Source organism: Symsagittifera roscoffensis, chromosome 4 (genome assembly GCF_963678635.1).
Source record: "Symsagittifera roscoffensis chromosome 4, txSymRosc1.1, whole genome shotgun sequence".
NCBI classification, from domain to species: Eukaryota; Metazoa; Xenacoelomorpha; order Acoela; family Convolutidae; genus Symsagittifera; species Symsagittifera roscoffensis.
The window spans coordinates 64,364,110-64,377,989 of NC_087065.1; the positions used below are offsets into that span (position 1 = coordinate 64,364,110).

Below are 13,880 nucleotides of genomic sequence, written 5' to 3' on the forward strand. Positions count from 1 at the left end.
AATGATTTGATGGGAGAACATGGGTTCAAAAGAAGCGTCGAAAACGCGGAGAGGTTCAAACACTTATCGAGACAACTAGACCGAGCGACGACAGAGGGATGGCACGAGTTAAAACAGGAACGAACGGACGAGATAAGCATAGTAATGACGACTTTCACGAACAAAACTGGAGTGAGAGTCGTGGCCAATCAGGATCCGGATTTGGATGAACCTAAAAACAATTGTGACGAATCTAGACCAAAACCGGTACCTCTTTAACAAATTATGTTTTCTGAAAACGAACTGCATTGTAATTGCAGATCGATTTTCTATGATATTGGAATTGTGTTTAATGAGCGGCTTGTACATTTATGAAGGCTGCATGATGTACTGTCCTTTTTCGCATCGCCTTAATTGAAGATGATTAAGTTTATGATTGGTATCCCCGAAACAAATCGTTTTCTAAACTAAATAACTTCAGAATGTGAGCGGTGATGAAGTGGTGACGTCTCCGCCTCGAAAATGAAAGGTCGGATGTTCGAGGCCCACCATGATCCGTGCTCGTTGCTTGAGGATGAAGCAAAATTACCCCGCCCAGAAATATAACCAAAAAATTGCATGTAGTTCTTTTCTTAAACAGGGGCGCAACAGCAGTTCGCCGTGATGAGCTGTACAGCTCTTATGATGGTCCTATATCACGTGGATAAACGGTCCTAATCTTAGATACTCGAACTTATTTTTTGTTCTTCATTTGAGATTATCGAATTTGGATGCAAACTACTAATATAAAAAATATAATCTAAAAAATGTTTTAGGCGAAAGGAAATAAGATCCAAAGTGAATTGAAGCTTCCTCCTGTTGACACAATTAACCAATTGATGGATGATGTCAAAAGACACCAGCGAGATGCAAAGCTGAACAAAAGCAATAGATCAAATGTCACAAAAAACCGCCATACGAAAAACAAAACCAAGAAAGCGATACCAGAAGTGGAAAGGCTCGAAAGCATTATCTCTAATTTTCTCCAAAAGGAGGAAAGAAGAAACAGCAACGTCCTTTGAAAGTGAAAACGGAAAAAAAAAGTTTTTTTTTTAAATGCATTTTAAAACGTTAGGTTACTGATTGGAAAATTTAACAACAAAAATTATTCAAATTTTTTTTGTTTTACAAAATTAGTCGAAGCCTCACAGTAGTCAAAGCCTGGCAAGCAGGAAACTGTTCATTCTCACCTCAAACATGCGTATGCTCCAAATCGAAATGACAAAGGGTAAAATTGTTGGAAAGGACTTGGCAACCAGGAGAGTTTTAGGCGAAAGTATTAGGGATAGGAGTTTTAGGGATAGGACGATGGGCATTTTGCGGACGGTCTTTCCGTCAAGGATTCGACGCTCTGGCTAGGCAAAGGGTCCTATTTTAAAGGCAACCCGGGTTGATCAAAAATGCTACTCAATTAATTTTCATATAAGGAAAAATGCTTATAATACATTTTTCATGCAATTCCACAAGTATAAAAAATTACATGAAAAGTCTATGAGTAGTGATTTTTCATATTTGGATATTGTATGTCTAGCATTTTTCCAAGAACGAAAGTTGTTCATTTTTTAAATTTTTAATTTCTTAAAATTTTGTTGGTTCTGTTCATAACTGACCACAAGTGAAAAAAAACCTTGAATGCTCATACGTACAGTTGTAGTTTTGAAAATACTACACAGACAAAAGACCATTGTCTTAATTGTTTATTTAACGACCGAATTCTAAATTGGAGCGTGCCATTTAAATTAAGGCTTCTTTTCACAAAACCAGATATTGACTGATTTACTCTTATTAGGACTATTAAATCTTGTTTTGAAAATCCACTACTTTTTAAATACTTGTCCAATTTTTCTCATTTTTTCAAGCTCACTATTTTAAAAGGGCGGCGATTATTAACACGTCCCTTTTAACTTTAACTTGAAACAAAATGGATAAATATTTAGCAGTCTCGTCTACTGCACTGAAAATCTCCTTGCTTTTTTCGAATGGGGGTTAAGTGGTCATATGTGCGCTTTAAGATTACCCTAAATTGTATGATAAATTGAATTCTCCATCACATTGAATCCAACCATTCACGCTTGTTGCTATTTATTCTAATCCTTCATCATTTATCGAGGCTTATCCTCAATTTTCCTTATACTCATTTTTTTACCCACCTTAACGTAACTTAAACTTAAATCATCCATCATTAAAGCTACCAATTACTGAAACTAAGGGAGGAAATAACGAAAACGAAGAAAGAAGGAACGGATTTAGGTGTTTTTTTTTTACTAAACCATTGCTTTTTTTGACACAGTTTGAATACACACTTAATAAACAATAATAATACGCACTAAAATCAACCATAAACGTTAACCACATAATACCAAACACAAAGTTTTAGTTTCAGCACAAAAACATTAGGTTTCACAACAAAAACTAAAGCTAGAACACTGACACATCCACCTTATATTGAAAGTACCACTAGGTTTCATATGATAGCCTAAGCACTAGAAAATTGATTTTTACCAGCCAAAATTTTTGGTTTCAGTCTAGGTTTCAGTTGTAGGATCAAACGTTTAGTTAAAATAAGTATAGTTTCCGGTCAAAAGTTTAAGTTTCTATTAACGGATTTGGGTAAAACAGCAAAAGTTGAATTAGTGAAACCCAAATTTGGATACCATAAGTCAAAAACCTGGTCTTAAACGGTAAAATTTTGTTTAGTTTCAGCTTCAGAACACAAAAATTGAGATTTTGGTCTCAAAATTGAGCTCCGAACGCCGAATTTGATTTTCTAGAGAAAACTAACAATGTTAAAACCCACCAAAACAGTTTTAAAATTTGGTTCGTAAGGCTGAAACGTACGTTTCAGAATTGGTGTTTTTGGTTTCAGACCCATAAATTTTGCTTACCAAGCTAAATTTTTGCGAAATATTGAAAGATAATAGGAATCCTTATTGCACTAACCAATTTTTAAACTCTAGAAGGTGTTAGTTTGAGCCCTCAAACTTATAGTTTCAGAATAATAAAATCGTCGTTTTAGGCTAAAATTCTCAATTTTTTGGCAATTTTTTGCTAGAATAGAAAAATGTTAGAGATACCAACCTAAATTATCAATCTCAAAGCTCTAAAACCAAGTGGTCAAACCATAGTTTCAGTTCTAGAAATCATAGTTTCAGCCTCAAAAACTTAGGTTTCCGCGAACAAATTTGTAATTTTGAAGCTACAAACGTGTTCCAAATTCTAATTTACACTAGACCAGCTATCAAAAACCAATTTTTATTTTCAGAGTCTGAGAGAGTTTAAGGGTTTTAGGTTTGAGATTTCAAAAACTAGGTTTAAGATATCAAAAGATTCATTTTACCCAAAATTTTTTGCGTGTTCAAGCATAAACAAAAAATACTATAGCTTTTAGACAACTTTAATATAAAAAAAACTTGACTTCACTTACCATAGTTTCAGGTTTCAGATTAAAGTTTCAGAAAAATTAAAAAAAAAAATTTTTAACAAAAAAATTAGGGTTCTGAGCCAGTAATAACCTAAAAAAGCATAAAATTAAATGGTTAATCATAACAAAAGCATCACTAAATTTTCATTTGAATAAAGTTTCAGGTTTCAGCTAAGGTTTCAGCAAACAAAAACTCAAAAAACATGAAAATTTTTAGAAATTCTTTTTTCCAAAATTTTTTTTTATTTTCTCATTTCATTATTAATAACTTTTGTTAAGAATCAACAAATCCTAGGAGGTTTTCATTACTATAAAACATACAAACAAAATAAAACAACTTAGCTGAAGAAAAAGAAATCAAACACCGTAAAAATTAATGTAAACACATTTTAAAATTGACGTCAGTACAATAAATTTGAAGCTCAAATTAGGAAATAAAGTCTCTAACATCATAAGAAAAGATCATATTAGTATACTAGCAAAACACCCAAACACGAATTATACGTCAACAAACACGACAACAAACACGAATTATACGTCCTTTTTCAACGACATACTCCAGAAATTGACACAATTCTTCAGCAAATAAAATTACCAAATAATATAATTTATATACCGCAAGAACAATTAATTGCTTCACTCCCGAGTGCTTTCTGATATCATAATATACCCAAGCACAAAACTACTTCCATTTTAATCATTTTTATTTAAAAACACAAAATTTTCCTTAACAAAAATTAAAAATAATAACAAGTTCATAAGAAAAATTTAAATATTTTTTATATTGTTTATCATTCCCTAGATAAATATTTATGTCCCTAAAAGGATGTAAAATGCTATGACCAACTTTTATCAAGTAAATACAACAGCATTTAATTTAAAACTAAAATTGAAAAATAGATCCACAAAAATTATTTGGTATATCACCAATATCCAAAAAGATCAAATCACAATTTTGTCCAAACACCCAAACAAAAATATTCACGAATTAACCATTCTTTCCAGCAGCAATACCCCAGAAATAACTTCCATCTTAAAAAACTTAATCAGCCCCATAGCACTATTGATCTATCTAACAAAAATTCGTATTCATTGAACCCAGCAAACTTCATTGTAACTTAAATACAATTATTTCAGTCCGAACAATTGATCAGTACACAACACATCCAAACCCTTTATATATTGTTAACAAAACATTGAGTGAATTAAACAAAGATGGCAAACGTAGTAGCATACCCAGATTTAGCTCTCGAAAAGTTTACCGGCTTAGATCCGAATGAAGATGCAAGAGATTTTCTTGATATAGTAGAGAAAAAGATAGCGAAGGTATCAGGGATTAGCAGCACATTTACCCTGCAACGAGATAAGAGATCAATTCATAGATAGATTCACTGATGATAAGGATAAGTATAGAAGACGAATAGAAGCAGAAAACATAAAAAGACAGCCTGATGAGTTTATTAAAAATACATACGTAGATTAAGCACCGCAGTAGACCGTGGATGGCCTAATCCAACGTTTATTGATGATCAAAGAACAGCAAAGAAAATGGAATTCTTTATACGCGGCTTAAGCCCACCAGGCTTAAAAAAAGGCGCATCAATTCCTAATTGAGAATCCACCCGCAACTTGGCAACAGTTAAACGATCATATTGCTACAAAAGACTTAAGTTTTGCAATAAGTAGTGAGTTTATCGGAACAGCATCCAGTAGCATAGATAATAAATTGGAAATAGAGGGAATAAAAGATCAACTTAAAGAGTTAACAGGACTAATGAAAGATCATAAAATAAACGCAGCTTAGAATCCACATGAGCATAGAAACAAACAAATCAACCCAATGTTTTGCGACTGGTGTTGCATGTCAGGCCATACGATAAGACATTGCTTTGAATATAACGATCAACAGGAGCAAAATTATGACTCGCTTCAATTAAGAGAGAATTCAAACAGAAGTTACAATAACTATAGCACAAGTATGTCAAGAGTAGACAATAATTTCAATGACATAAATCCCCAACAAGAATTCAGGCCTTTGTCAAACTTCAAGGAAAATTTTCAATCGCGTGACAGGTCGAACAGTAAAAAACCCTGCAATAAAAATAACGATTATCACATTTTATTGACATTCACCTTACCAGATTGACAACTTTAGTGATGATGACATTCCAGGAGACTATACCGATAATAAGTAAGAACTTTTTAATTTAAACTAGATCAGTCTCCATCTGAACCAAAAATACAATTATATATTAACTTATACCAACATCCCGTCGGAGACAAAAATAAAAAAAACGGTCTGGAAACCTAATTTCTACTAGACACTTGAGCAACATGTTTGCTTATTAATTTTGACAGTTATGAACAATATTGTAAAAAAAAGCCGCTATAGCTGAATAAATCTAGATCAAACACAGTTGCTAATAATGAAGAAAAACTTAAACTTATAGGTTATACTAATTTTGACTCAACTTTTGGTACAATAAACTGGAAACAGGTTTTAAAATTCAAAAAAGTATATTAATATTAGGATCTGTGAGTATTTGTCAGATTAGTTTCCAACCTCAAAAAGCCACGAGACAATGGGTGTGCAATAAGTATCTCCTGCGCTAACAGTCGCCCACGATATTCCTCCACCTCGAGGTCTAATATACGGCTTTCTAACTGACATTAGCTCATGAACTTAACTATTATCTAATATTGTATTAATATATAAAATTTCTGAAAAAATCGTTCTCTGCCTAAGTCCGCTAGTAAGATTCACCCGTTCTGTCCAGTAACCCACTAAATATATGTCGAAACTTCAGTTTAAAGTTATCATCTCTAAAATTAACGAAATCCTTTATTAAACTGAAGTGCTCAAAAACCTATTAAATATCTTCATTCCTTTTTTCGAATGGGGGTTAGGTGGTCATATGTGCGCTCTAAGATTACCCTAAATTGTATGATAAATTGAATTCTCCATCACATTGAATCCAACCATTCACGCTTGTTGCTATTTATTCTAATCCTTCATCATTTATCGAGGCTTATCCTCAATTTTCCTTATACTCATTTTTTTACCCACCTTAACGTAACTTAAACTTAAATCATCCATCATTAAAGCTACCAATTACTGAAACTAAGGGAGGAAATAACGAAAACGAAGAAAGAAGGAACGGATTTAGGTGTTTTTTTAACTAAATTATTGCTTTTTTTGACACAGTTTGAATATACACTTAATAAACAATAATAATACGCACTAACACCAACCATAAACGTTAACCACATAACACCAAACACCAAGTTTTAGTTTCAGCACAAAAATATTAGGTTTCACAACAAAAACTAAATCTAGAGCACTGACACATCCACCTCATATTGAAAGTACCACTAGGTTTCATATGATAGCCTAAGCACTAGAAAATTGATTTTTACCAGCCAAAATTGGTTTCAGTCTAGGTTTCAATTGTAGGGTCAAACGTTTTAGTTAAAATAAGTATAGTTTCCGGTCAAAACTTTAAGTTTCTATTAACGGATTCGGGTAAAACAGCAAAAGTTGATTTATTGAAACCCAAATTTGGATACCATAAGTCAAAAACCTGGTCTTAAACGGTTTTTATTAGTTTCAGATTTCAGAACACAAAAATTGAGTTTTTGGTCTCAAAGTTTAGCTCCAAACGCCAAATTTTGACTTTCTAGAGAAAACTAACAATGTTAAAACCCACCAAACCAGTTTTAAAATTTGGTTCCTAAGGCTAAAAAGGACGTTTCAGAATTGGTGTTTTTGGTTTCAGACCCAAAAATCTTGCTTCCCAAGCAAAATCTTTGCAAAATATTGAAAGATAATAGGAATCTTTATTGCCCTAACCAATTTTTTAACTCAAAAAACTTCTAGAAGGTGTTAGTTTGAGCACTCAAACTTATAGTTTCAGAAAAAAAAATCGTCGTTTTGGGCTAAAATTCTCAATTTTTTGGCAATTTTTTTGGCTGGAATAGAAGTAAGTTAGAGATACCAACCTAAATTTTTAATCTCAAAACTCTAAAACCAAGTGGTCAAACCATAGTTTCAGTTCTAAAAATCATAGTTTCAGCCTCAAAAACTTAGGTTTCCGCAAACAAATTTGTGATTTTGAAGCTACAAACTTGCTCCAAATTCTAATTTACACTAGACCAGCTATCAAAAACCAACTTTTTATTTTCAAGCGCTGAGTTTGAGAGAGTTTAAGGGTTTTAGGTTTGAGATTTCAAAAACTAGGTTTAAGATATCAAAAGATTCCTTTTTCCCGAAATTTTTGCGTGTTTATTCATAAACAAAAAATACTATAGCTTTTAGACAACTTTAATATATGAAAAACTTGACTTCACCTACCATAGTTTCAGGTTTCAGATTAAAGTTTCAGAAAAAATTTTAAAAAAAATTTTAACAAAAAAAAATTAAAGTTCTGAGCCAGTAATAACCTAAAAAAGCATAAAATTATATGGTTAATCATAACAAAGGTATCACTAAAATTCAATTTGAACAAAGTTTCAGGTTTCAGCAAGGGTTTCAGCGAACAAAAACTCAAAAAACATGAAAGTTTTTAGAAGTTCTTTTTTCCAAAAAATTTTTTTATTTTCTTTTTTCATTATTAAGAACCTTTGTTATGAATTAACAAATCAATGGAGGTTTTTATTACTAGAAAACATACAAACCAAATAAAACAACTTAGCTTAAGAAAAAGAAATCAAACACCGTAAAAATTAATGTAAACACATTTTAAAATTGACGTCAGTACAATAAATTTGAAGCTCAAATTAGGAAATAAAGTCTCTAACATCATATGGTATATCACTAACACTGGAAAATATCATATTAGTATACTAGCAAAACACCCTAACGACGACAAACACGAATTATACGTCCTTTTTTCATATGATAGCCTCTAGGTTTCATATGATAGTCTAAGCACTAGAAAATTGATTTTTACCAGCCAAAATTAGTTTCAGTCTAGGTTTCAATTGTAGGGTCAAACGTTTTAGTTAAAATAAGTATAGTTTCCGGTCAAAATTTTAAGTTTCTATTACTGGATTCGGGTAAAACGGCAAAAGTTGAATTATTGAAACCCACATTTGGATACCATAAGTCAAAAACCTGGACTTAAACGGTAAGTTTTTATTAGTTTCAGATTTCAGAACACAAAAATTGAGTTTTTGGTCTCAAAATTTAGCTCCGAACGCCGAATTTTGACTTTCTAGAGAAAACTAACAATGTTAAAACCCACCAAACCAGTTTTAAAATTTGGTTCCTTAGGCTAAAACGGACGTTTCAGAATTGATGTTTTTGGTTTCAGACCCAAAAATCTTGCTTCCCAAGCAAAATCTTTGCAAAATATTGAAAGATAATAGGAATCCTTGTTTCCCTAACCAATTTTTTAACTCAAAAAACTTCTAGAAGGTGTTAGTTTGAGCACTCAAACTTATAGTTTCAGAAAAATAAAATCGTCGTTTTGGGCTAAAATTCTCAATTTTTTGGCAATTTTTTTGCTGGAATAGAAATATGTTAGAGATACCAACCTAAATTTTTAATCTCAAAACTCTAAAACCAAGTGGTCAAACCATAGGTTCAGTTCTAGAAATCATAGTTTCAGCCTCAAAAACTTAGGTTTCCGCAAACAAATTTGTGATTTTGAAGCTACAAACTTGCTTCAAATTCTAATTTACACTAGACCAGCTATCAAAAACCAACTTTTTATTTTCAAGCACTGAGTTTGAGAGAGTTTAAGGGTTTTAGGTTTGAGATTTCAAAAACTAGGTTTAAGATATCAAAAGATTCCTTTTTCCCGAAATTTTTTGCGTGTTTAACCATAAACAAAAAATACTATAGCTTTTAGACAACTTTAATATATGAAAAACTTGACTTCACCTACCATAGTTTCAGGTTTCAGATTAAAGTTTCAGAAAAAATTTTAAAAAAAAATTTTAACAAAAAAATTAAAGTTTTGAGCCAGTAATAACCTAAAAAAGCATAAGATTATATGGTTAATCATAACAAAGGTATCACTAAAATTCAATTTGAACAAAGTTTCAGGTTTCAGCAAGGGTTTCAGCGAACAAAAACTCAAAAAACATGAAAGTTTTTAGAAATTCTTTATTCCAAAAATTTTTTTTTTATTTTCTTTTTTCATTATTAAAAACCTTTGTTAAGAAATAACAAATCCTAGGAGGTTTTCTTTACTAGAAAACATACAAATCAAATAAAACAACTTTGCTGAAGAAAAAGAAATCAAACACCGTAAAAATTAATGTAAACACATTTTAAAATTGACGTCAGTACAATAAATTTGAAGCTCAAATTAGGAAATAAAGTCTCTAACATCATATGGTATATCACTAAAACTGGAAAATATCATATTAGTATACTAGCAAAACACCCTAACGACGGCAAACACGAATTATACGTCCTTTTTTGACAATATACTCCGGAAATTGACACATTTATTCAGCAAATAAAAATACCAAATAATGTATTGCTTCACTCCCGATTGCTTTTTGATGTCATCATATACCCAAGCACAAAACTACTTGAATTTTAATAGGTTTTTATTTGAAACAAATTTTTCCTCAACAAAGTTTAATTAATAATAAATTCATTACAAAAACTTATATATTCCTTATATTGTTTGTCATCACCTAGATAAATATTTATAACTCAAAATTGATGAAAATAATATGACCAACTTTTATCAGGTAAATCCAACAGCATTTAATATAAAACTAAAATTGAAAAACAAATCCACAAAAATTATTTGGTATATCACCAATATCCAAAAGGATCAAATCACAATTTTGTCCAAACATCCACACAAAAGTATTCACGAAATAACTATTCTCCCCCGCAGCAATAACCCAGAGATAGCTTCTATCTTAAAAAAGCTTAAACAGCCCCATAAGACTATTAATCTATCTAATAAAAATTTGTTTTCATTGAACCCAGCAAATTTCTTTGTAATTTAAATACAATTATTTCAGTCCTTACAAGTGATCAGTACACAACACATCCAAACCCTTTATATATTGTTAACAAAACTTCAAGTGCAGTAAACAAAAATGGCAAACGTAGTAGCATACCCAGATTTAGTTCTCGAAAAGTTTACCGGCTTAGATCCAAATGAAGATGCAAGAAATTTTCTTGATATAGTAGAGAAAAAGATAGCGAAGGTATCAGGGATTAGCAGCACATTTACCCTGCAACGAGATAAGAGATCAATTCATAGATAGAATCACTGATGATAAGGATAAGTATAGAAGACGAATAGAAGCAGAAAACTTAAAAAGACAACCTGGTGAATTTATTAAAAGCTACATACATAAATCAAGCACCGCAGTAGACCGTGGATGGCCTAATCGAATTTTTATTGATGATCAAAGAACAGCAAAAAGATGGAATTCTTTATACGCGGCTAAAGCCCACCTGGCTTAAAATAAAAGGCGCATCAATTCCTAATTGAGAATCCACCCGCAACTTGGCAGCAATTAAAAGATCAAATTGCTACAAAAGACTTAAGTTTTGCAATAAGTAGTGAGTTTATTGGAACAGCATCCACTAGTATAGATAATAAATTGGAAATAGAGGGAATAAGGATCAACTTAAAGAGTTAACAGGACTAATGAAAGATCATAAAATAAACGCAGCTTATAATCCACATGAGCATAGAAACAAACAAAACAACCCAATGTTTTGCAACTGGTGTTGCATGTCAGGCCATACGATAAGATATTGCTTTGAATATAACGATCAACAGGAGCAAAATTATGACTCGCTTCAATTAAGAGAGAATTCAAACAGAAGTTACCATATCTATAGCATGAGTATGTCAAGAGTAGACAACAATTTCAATGACATAAATCCCCAACAAGAATTCAGGCCTTTGTCAAACTTCAAGGAAAATTTTCAATCGCGTGACAGGTCGAGCAGTAAAAAACCCTTCAATAAAAATAACGATTATCACAACTTATTGACATTCACCTTACCAGATCGACAACTTTAGTGATTATGACATTCCAGGAGACTATACCGATAATGAGCACGGACTTGTTAATTTAAACTAGATCAGTCTCTGTCTGAACCAAAATTACAATTATATATTAACTTAAACCAACATCCCGTCGGAGACAAAAATAAAAATAACGGTCTGGAAACCTAATTTCTACTAGACACTGGAGCAACATGTTCGCTTATTAATTTTGACAGTTTTGAACAATATTGTAAAATACAATGCTAAAGCTGAATAAATCTAGATCAAACACAGTTGCTGTTAATGGAGAAAAACTTAAACTTATAGGTTATACTAATTTTGACTCAACTTTTGGTACAAACACTGAAAATCCGGTAAAAATCAAAGCATGGATTTCATCCGAGAACGGATGCGATCTAAATATATTAGCAATGGATTTAATTCTCACAACTTTAAATCAAAAAATTTTCCAAATTTAAACTTAGAATTAAAAAAATACCCAGATATAACAGTTCCTATCAGTATTATAAGAAGCAAAAATTATCCATAACTAAGCTTTTATCAAAATGTACTTCTTGATACAAAATATAACTATTGCACCAAAATGATCCCGCGTAATTTCAATTTCTCCAGCAGGCTTAGTTTTCAAAGTAGAAACATCGTTTAGAATTGATAAGTCCTTAGAAGAAAAAGGCATTAATGCAAAAAGCATTTATTGTAGGAATGAAATTAAGTCAATGCCTATCGTACTAACAAACTTCCAGAGAATCAAAAAGGGATATAAGCAAAGGTGTAATAAGCCAAACGTTTGAAAACATAGAAATAATATAAATCCACTTCTTCCTGCTTTAAAATAATTATAAATGTGAAGTTTTCATAAAAGCTTTTATAACGCTTTAAGTTTGTGAAGTTTACCTAACGTTTTGTATACAGAGCAGTAAATCTAATTTGATCTTACTAAAAAATAAGATTACGAGTACTATCCTACATATATACTACAATGAATAGCGGTTCTGTATGATACCCAAAAGGATATGCCAAATTGCATGAACACGGATTTATTTCTAACCGAGATCGAAAACAGTCAAGTACGCTAACAATTTTGGACCATCCTCAAAATCAAATAAAGATAGAGGGATTGGAACCCAATGGCTCAGACAAAAAACGTTTTTCGACTTCAACATATTTGCAAAAAAATTGCAAAAGGCCAGGATTTTAAGATATTACAGTTTTACGAGTCTATAATAATTATTAGATTTTATTAGCTGAAAAATCAGTATTACACTTAAGGGAATGTCAATTTACCCTACGTACAAAAACAAGAATTAATAGAGTGAAACCTTTGATGAAAGACCTAGCCAATGTAAAATTGTAACAAACTCATTCTGCGAAATTAATTTTCATCCTAATGCCCAAGTAGGGACCGATGACATTAATTATTAAGCCTTATAGTTTTCAAGTTACAAATGCAAACTAGAAGAAAATCATCAGAAATGGAAAAATTATCTCTCTTTTTTCAACAAATTGAGCACGTTTTTCCAATTATTCGTGATCTTAAAATGGGCGAAAATAGTTTTTCGACCCGACCCGCCGCAGATTTATGCCAGCATATGTTGGTGGCTTTATGTAGCCTATCAATACCCATGGTACCAATTTCTTTCAACCAACGCAAATGATTTTTGTTGGCTGTATGCAGCCTCTGAGACTCTTATGATTCACTCCTCAAAATTTTGGCCACATTACTAATTCGGTAGTTCAGAATCCACAACACGCAGGCATTTAAACCCTTGAATACAACAAATTTTCAGAAGCAACACTTTGAAAATTAGACCACATCATCTTTAAGATTGTTTACGTTAAATTTTTGCATCATAAAGTTCAGGACGACTTTTCTGTACTAAAGATGTGAACATGGATTGGTGCAGGGGATTGAAACCGAAGAAAAGTTTTTACTTTATCTCATTGACTATTATACCATTATGAAATTGGTCTTTAACTTTCTTTTTCTTCGATATTTCATTTTTCTTTGATTCTAATTCATTTCTTTATTTTCCTATTGAAACATGAAACGAAGTTTTCTGGTTATGACAAAATGTTGTCAAATTAATTATATTATGTGTTTATTCGTGTCTTACAATGTTTACAAATTTCTGTTCGTTCAAATTTCAATCTGTTAAATCCCAACCAAAGTTCATAGCTGTATAATTTGTTAAGGACCCCATGGTAGGCCTGTGGACGACCCCAGGTGGACATACATTCAAGATAAGGGGTTAATTAATGCCCAAATTTCCATTTTTGCTTTAACTACATAAGTTTAAAATCTGAGCTTAACTCAGTGTTGTAAAATGCTTTATTCCTGTGGTTAATAAACACCATGAAACCACAAGATTATTTTTTCCACTCTTTATATATACAATTTTACACTTTTATAAATGTCCTTCATTGTTCAAATTTGATAATAAGCC

At 31.7% G+C, this 13,880-nt stretch overlaps 1 protein-coding gene across 1 annotated transcript in view; it reads left to right on the top strand.

Moving 5' to 3' along the window:
* LOC134844522 (uncharacterized) overlaps nucleotides 1-13,880 on the top strand; it is a 638,515-nt gene that overhangs the window by 268,545 nt on the left and 356,090 nt on the right. The gene's annotated exons all lie outside the window — the stretch shown is intronic.